Source organism: Hydra viridissima, unplaced genomic scaffold, assembly GCF_058129835.1.
Source record: "Hydra viridissima isolate aposymbiotic clone 2 unplaced genomic scaffold, HvirCarnegie_v1 scaffold_9, whole genome shotgun sequence".
In the NCBI taxonomy this organism is placed as follows: Eukaryota; Metazoa; Cnidaria; class Hydrozoa; order Anthoathecata; family Hydridae; genus Hydra; species Hydra viridissima.
In genome coordinates, this window is record NW_028324308.1 from 9,600,149 (window position 1) to 9,607,661 (window position 7,513).

General features: G+C 29.3%; 1 pseudogene; it reads right to left on the reverse strand.

The window, feature by feature from the left end:
* Positions 1-238: 238 nt before the first annotated feature.
* Positions 239-6,484, reverse strand: LOC149883938 (uncharacterized; annotated as a pseudogene).
* Between the last annotated feature and the right edge of the window lie 1,029 nt (positions 6,485-7,513).

The following is a 7,513-nucleotide window of genomic DNA, read 5'->3' on the forward strand; positions in this document are numbered from 1 at the left end:
TCGGCAGGCGCCTTCTTTACCCCTCCCTCTCTAAGGCACTGAGTTATAACTTTTAGAAATAACATGATTTTGACATGTAAATGTTATTACAAAATGGCTCAATAAAATAACCAACAATTGAAATTAAAGATTTTAACATATATATATATATATATATATATATATATATATATATATATATATATATATATATATATATATATATATATATATACAATAAATCATTACAAAGTAAATCTTAGGTTTTCATATCATTAAATACAATGCCTTCTCCCAAATTTGTCAGAGCAGCACATACAGTAACTATTTTATCACAGTTTGCCAAAATACTATTTGCAGACTCATCCTTAATATTTTTTATAATCTTTAATGGTATGATACCTTTTAATATAGTTTATCTGTTTTCCATCAATCCTATTACTCGTTCAATATGAATTCTAACAGATGCAATTTTTCTAGATGTTTCAATTTCTTTGGCAAATAACTGTCTTTTCCCCTGTGTAAATGCAAGGATTAACAACTCAGCAGAACTCCCAGCAGCAAAGTCATCTTGTAGAGTGAATCCACGATCTGCTAAGATTTGGTCTCCTGGCATATGTTTACTAGAAAATCCAGATTCACGTGTAATTAGTAGGGGAGATGGGGGCGCATTGATCGCCGGGGCAGTATGATCTTTTGGCTTTTACTTGTTCATTTTTGCCTTACTAGAAGTGAGGTTGCAATTTAATTAACCATTATGCTTCCCTAATTGATTATTCGTAATATTTTTTCATAAGGTTATCAGCGTCAAAAAAAATAAAGAAAATATTGTTTTTCGTCATAAAAAGTGATTTTTTTAAATCGTACTATAATTCAAATATATTTTTATTTAGATGTCTGATGGGTTAACAACAATTTTATTTTAAATTTGTAAGTGTTAGGTGTATAATATAATATATAATTTTTATTTGGCTGCAATTTATACAGTAGATATTGCTATCAATATGTTACCTATACCTATTGGGGTACATTGATCTTTGACTATGCGGGGCCCATTGATCGGAGGATCAAAGTGCCCCATAGAAGACGAAGTGCCCCATGTTTTTGTTTATAAGCAATACAGTTAAACGAATGGAATTGTATTTATAATTTAAAAAAAAACTATATATAAACAAACAATAGCTTTTAGCATTTCATTTTTTAAATCTACTTATGTTATAAGCTAGTAATAATAATACTATTATTTTATAATATCAAAAGAATAATATTTAACATAATAATTAAAAAATATTTAACATAATATTATTATGTTAAATATTAGCATTTGTTAAAAACATATGTTTTTATTGATATATTTTTTTACAGATCTTAAAATGGTTAGAAATAGAATTAAAAAAACAAATAAAGTTGCTATACCAAGTGAAACAATGAAAGTAGCTGTTAATAAAGTTTTAGAAGGAACACAACTGAATGTTGTAGCACGTCAGTTTAACATAGATAGAATGACTTTAAAAAGATATTGTCGTAAAAAGAGGCTTAATCCAAATGAAGCTTTCAAGCCTAACTACAACAATAGACAAGTTTTTACAGCAGAAGATGAAAAAAGTTTATCAAGTTATTTACTAATTGCATCAAAAATGAACTATGGCCTTTCAACTAGGTCAACGCGATTATTGGCATATGAATTTGCTTTAAAAAACAATAAGATATGCCCATCATCATGGATCAAAAATAAAATTGCAGGCATTGATTGGTTGCAAGGTTTTATGAAAAGACAACCAGAGTTGTCTCTACGAACACCTGAAGCAACGAGCTTCGCTCGATCAACAGCTTTTAACAAACACACTGTAAGAGAGTTTTTTCAAAATCTTAAAACGGTAAGAAATCGATATAAATATAATCCTAACTGTATATATAATGTTGATGAAACTGGTTTAACAACCGTTCAAAAGCCGGTAAAGGTTTTAGCTGGTAGAGGAAGCAAACAAGTTGGAAGAATCACATCTGCAGAACGAGGAACATTGGTAACTGCATGTTGTGCCTCTAATGCTATTGGAAATTCCATTCCTCCATTATTAATTTTCCTAGGGTAAAGTTTCATGATTACATGATTAAGGAAGGACCTCCTGGATGTGTGGGATTTGCAAATCCTTCTGGTTGGATGAACTCAGAAATTTTCATAGAATGGATTAAACATTTTGTTAAATATTCAAACTGTTCTCAGGAATCTCCAGTTTTGTTACTTCTCGACAGTCATGAAAGTCATATTTCTGTTAAAGGCTTGGAGCTTGGAATTCAACACGGAATTACAATGATAAGTTTTCCTCCCCATTGCAGCCATAAATTTCAGCCATTAGATAGAACTGTTTTTGGACCATTGAAAAGGTTTTACAATTCTGCATGTGATAATTGGATGGTTTCAAACCCAAGACCAATGACCATTTATGATATTGTTTCAATAGTTCGAGAACCGTATACAAAAGCTTTCTCACCATCTAATATACAGACAGGATTTAGAGTAGCTGGCATTGAGCCATTCAATTCTGAAATTTTCAAAGATGACGAATATTTACCATCATCAGTTACAGATAGAGCTGCTCCAGATACAGTTACTATCACTCCTGTCAACAACATGGAATCTGAAATGATACCAGCACATGTTAATCACATAGAGTCTGAAATAACTATAGTAAATATTGAAACAAGTATTTTAAACAAAGTGTCAACAAGTGTTGCTTCTATAATCTCACCTGAGGTTTTAAAACCTTACCCAAAAGCATCTGCCAGAAAAAAAAATGTTAAAAGTAGGCAGTTAAAAACAAGGATCTTGACTGATACTCCTGTCAGAAATGAAATTCGTTTGTCAAAAGAAAAGAAAATTTTGAAGCAAACCAAAAATCAACAAAAAGTCTCCACAAAAGATAAGAAAGAAACTAAGAATTACTTGCTTAGGAATAAAAAACAATGTAAACCAAAAGCTGCTTCACAACTTGACTTTCACAAATGATGAAATATTCTTAATCAAAATATTGTACTTTTAACAAGTTTTGTAAACTTAAAAGTTGTATTCTTATTTCAGTCTTTATATTTCAGTTCTTATAAATTTCAAGTTGTTGTAAAGTTTTAAACGTATATAAAGCGGGTAGCTTATAGCTGCTGTGATTTATACATTTTTTAATTAAAAATTAGACTAGTGGGTTTAACTGCTATATTTAAAAAATAATTAAAAAATTTAGATGTATTATATGTTATACAATATTACCCTTTGACTAAATTATTTACAAGATTTAGTTATAGAAGTGTTAAACGTTTAGATAATATTACGCATATAAGATCAATGTGCCCCAAGTCGGAGATCATAGTACCCCATAGTTTGGGGTACATTGATCTTTTGAGAGGGTTGTTTAAAAGTTAAAATTATTCATGTTTATCATTTTTTTAAATCAAAATATTTATATATTCCAAAAGCCAGATAGTTCTACATGTGTTTCGTAGTTAATAAGTTTTTACATCTCTTTCAGGTTCTGCGCAATTTTCAAAACACTGCTACGGCGATCAATGCGCCCCCATCTCCCCTAAATCTGAAGCTCTGCCTCCATAACATTTTGACAAAAAATTTATTGCCCCAAGAGGAGTACAGGAAATAAACACTTTAATTGTGCAATGTCTTTTGTACTGGCTGTAAAAATGAGCCCTTGCTAAGAGCGAAGACGGTGCTTCAACACAATCAATAATACATGTTAAACGTGGAAACTTAGCTTTGAAAATGCCAGGAATAGTGTCGAATATGTGATCTCGATCTTGCATTTTTATTAAAAAGTTAAGTTTCCAATACATTATATCAAGCCACTTGTAAAAATATTCAATAGCAGTTGTTTTGCTAATGTTAGATATATAAGCAATTAAGTCAAAATTTAAATTTTGCTTTAACTTGATTATGGTTATAATAACTTGATCATAACTTCTCAATTTTGTTGGTCTTCTGCTGTCAAATATATCTTCACATACATAAATTATTGTTTTTTCTAACACTTTAAAGTCTAAGCCAGTCAACATCATGCAAACAGACGGATTTTGCTTCAAAGCTTCTAAAGAAAATGGAGATGCAGCTAACTTTAACTCGATATTTTTTATTTTTAACCAATCCCTTTCATTTCTTAGTTTATAGAGGAAAATAAATTTTTTGCAAAAAAATAGACTCAAATTATCACTTGTTAAGAAGAAATTATTGTTTAAAAATGCAGCTAAAACTACATGTTAATTGCTGACTTTGCATGTTCATGGGCAGCTTATAAGCTGCCCATGAACATGCAAAGTCAGCAACTAACATGTAATTTTAGCTGCATTTTTAAACTTTCAACGTAAGTAGATAAAAAATTATTATAATAGTTTTTTATCTATTTACGTTGAAAGTTTTTTCATTCTACATGTATTTAATCAAATATTACTCTGAAAATCAAAGGATTAACAGTTTAAAGCAAAACAAAAATTCTATAAAATAACAGAACTTAACATTACCATGTTGTCAATGGTACATTTTAAAGAAATACATACCATTTCCTTTTTCCTTTTCTTTAGAAAATTAAGCTGTTGGAAGTAAATAAACTTAATATTTTCCACATTATCAGGATTATTTAATTAGCCATTTCCATAGCAACATTCATCAGCTGTATTTATTCATCAATATTATAAATAGAACTTTGAAGGTTAACAGTTGTTTTTGCTTTGATATAAATTCATGATATTTTTCAGAACAGACGCTGCTATTATTTTTTAATACTTCTTCTGACACTATTGAAATATCCAATTTCATGGGCTTCTTCTACAAATATGTTGAAATATTTAAGATAAATCCAAATAACAATGTGCAGAGTTGGTAAAAAAACCTAGATATAAATGTATGTGTATAAGTTTTAGTTTAAAAAAATTAAATCAACTTTTAGTGACAATGTACAGCAAATCAATTATCAATAGTTAAAATTGAGTTAAATGAGAGAAATGATTTTAACTGATCTCGAAATACCTACAAAATTGGTTCTGTTATAACATTATTGTAATTTTTTGCATCTTTCTTGAGATACTCATTTTACATAAATGTTTGATAATCGGTTTGAAGACTTTCAAGTGTGCAACATTCTATTTCTGTTAGTGTTGTTATCGACTTAAAGGTCGACTACTCGAAAGCCGAAATAAGTCGACTTTGAAAAATTAAATAGTCGAATTAATCGACTATAGATCTCCTACTAATTGACTAAAAGTCGATTTAATCGGGTAATCGTCCTAATATCCTTATTTCAATTTTTTTTACTTGATTTAATTTTATCAATCTTTAATATTGTTATGATACTGACCAATTAGTAAAGAGATATATTTATAAGTAGTTTATCTTGTAAAGATAAACTATTTATAACTATTGAGCCATGCGTAAAAATATCATTCATAGCGGTTTTTTAATTCAACCAAAGTATCTTACTATTGAACCTAATTTGCTCTATCACATAAACTTAACTCTTAGGTTACTACTGTATGTAGCACCACTTCATTAATGTTTTCTTTATCTTATTATTGTACCCAGTTGATGCTTTTTAAACCAAAACGTTAAGTATTGTGTTATAGCACTCAGTTAAGGATGCGAAAATGTTTTATAAATCTGCCAACCCAAAAAAAGTTTAGCAGCCCCATCTGCCCCTACCTATCTACGCCACCTTTTTTTTTAAATCAAATTTCCTGTTAATTTTTGCTTTAAATGCAGTAAAAAATGATATAAAATGCACATCTGTATTTTTTTCTTTACTTTGCGATAGTAATTTCCGTTTTATTTTGTTTGTCTATTCGATTTTAATTCATCTAATAGATTAGATGAATTAAAATTGAAAGAAAATGCTCTTGATATATCAACAACATGTGTTATTATAAAAGTATTGCATACCACCTAGGATTTTTGTTTACTCTCTTAAAGTTCTACCTGTTTCATTCCTTCTAAAAAATAAATTGTCAAGCAACATTAAAAAAATAGAAATATGTTTTTTTTTTGTTTTTATAATTTTGTAAGTCAAAAGTACATAATCTATTGGAAAAGTGCAAATAAATTATCTAGGGGTCGGGATGTGTGTGTGTGTGTGTGTGGAAAAAACGTATTACAAAATATTGTATGTATGATAGGCTGAAACATACATATTACAAAATATTGTATGTATGATAGGCTGAAAAACATTTTGAACATAATGGGAGGTCATATTCCAGACAAATTGTTTTTGTCCGTTTTATGCTTGGTTTTCCGCACATCTACATCTACGTCTTGGTGTTCCTTCCACAGGAATATGTGGAGATTTTGAAGATACGCAGTTTTTTCATATGGTCCTCCTCTCGACAAAAAACTTTGTGCAGCTGCAGTCATCTGGAATTTCTAAAAGTTTCTGGAAGTTCTTAGGGTGAACTGAAGTGTTCCACCACTTTAGTACAAACACCTCCAACGGTTTTTGAGATGTCCAATGGCTTGCTCCATATCATTTCATACCTGACAGTGAACTTTATTAAAGTATATTTCCTCTGGTGTGTAGTTGGCTGATTAAACGGTGTAACCATGATTGGTGACAACCCATATCCTGAGTCTGCAAAAAGGAAACCTGCATTTGGATCATATTCTAATGTCAGTTTTGTCAGTAATGCAGAATTAGAAAAAATAAAGGCATCATGGCAAAATCCAGGATACTTTGCAACAACATCTCTAAACTTTCCATTAGTATCAATGACAACCTGACAGTTCAAAGCAGGATATTCTTTTCTAAAAAAATAGAGGTTAGATAACTTCAAAATGTTAAAATGTTAAAAAATACTGAGAGCAGCTTAAACCTTTTTGGGAAACACTGACATCATGTTAGAACAACTGTTCACCTAGGCCAAAACAAAATTGTTTTTTAACATGATCTTTTATCATAAACTTTATGATCTTAAACTATGATATTGTTTTAAGTTTAGGACTTAGTTAAATTACTTGATGTTTTCAAACTTTAAAGAACTATGATGTGCTGTTTAAAGTATTAAAAAAAAATAATTGATTTTTGTAATAAACATGTTGCACTTTGTGAAATAGAAGTATTGTCTCTTCATAAATTAAATATTTTTTTTTTACATAATATTAAGAACATGAAGCGCTTTATAATAACTTAATAATATGAAGTAAAATACAGCATAAAAAGCATTAGCACCTAAAAAAAAAGAAAATAGTAAATAGTTTTTTTTTTATTAAAAATAATAGAACGGAAATATTTTTTTTTAAACTTGCATATATTATATGCAAACATACATAGACAGAATTAATGTGTGAAACAAAAGCATTTTTAAGTTTCTCATGTTAACCATGCCTGTGTAAGTAGGCCTAAACTTTTTGAATAATGAGTTAAACCAATATAATCAAAATATTAAGGTATCAAATCAAAATGACCAGGTATTAAATTAAAATGATGAGTTTACCTGCAAATATATGCTGGCGCATCTGCCATAGAAAATCTTTTGATTTGTATTATTGTACCAT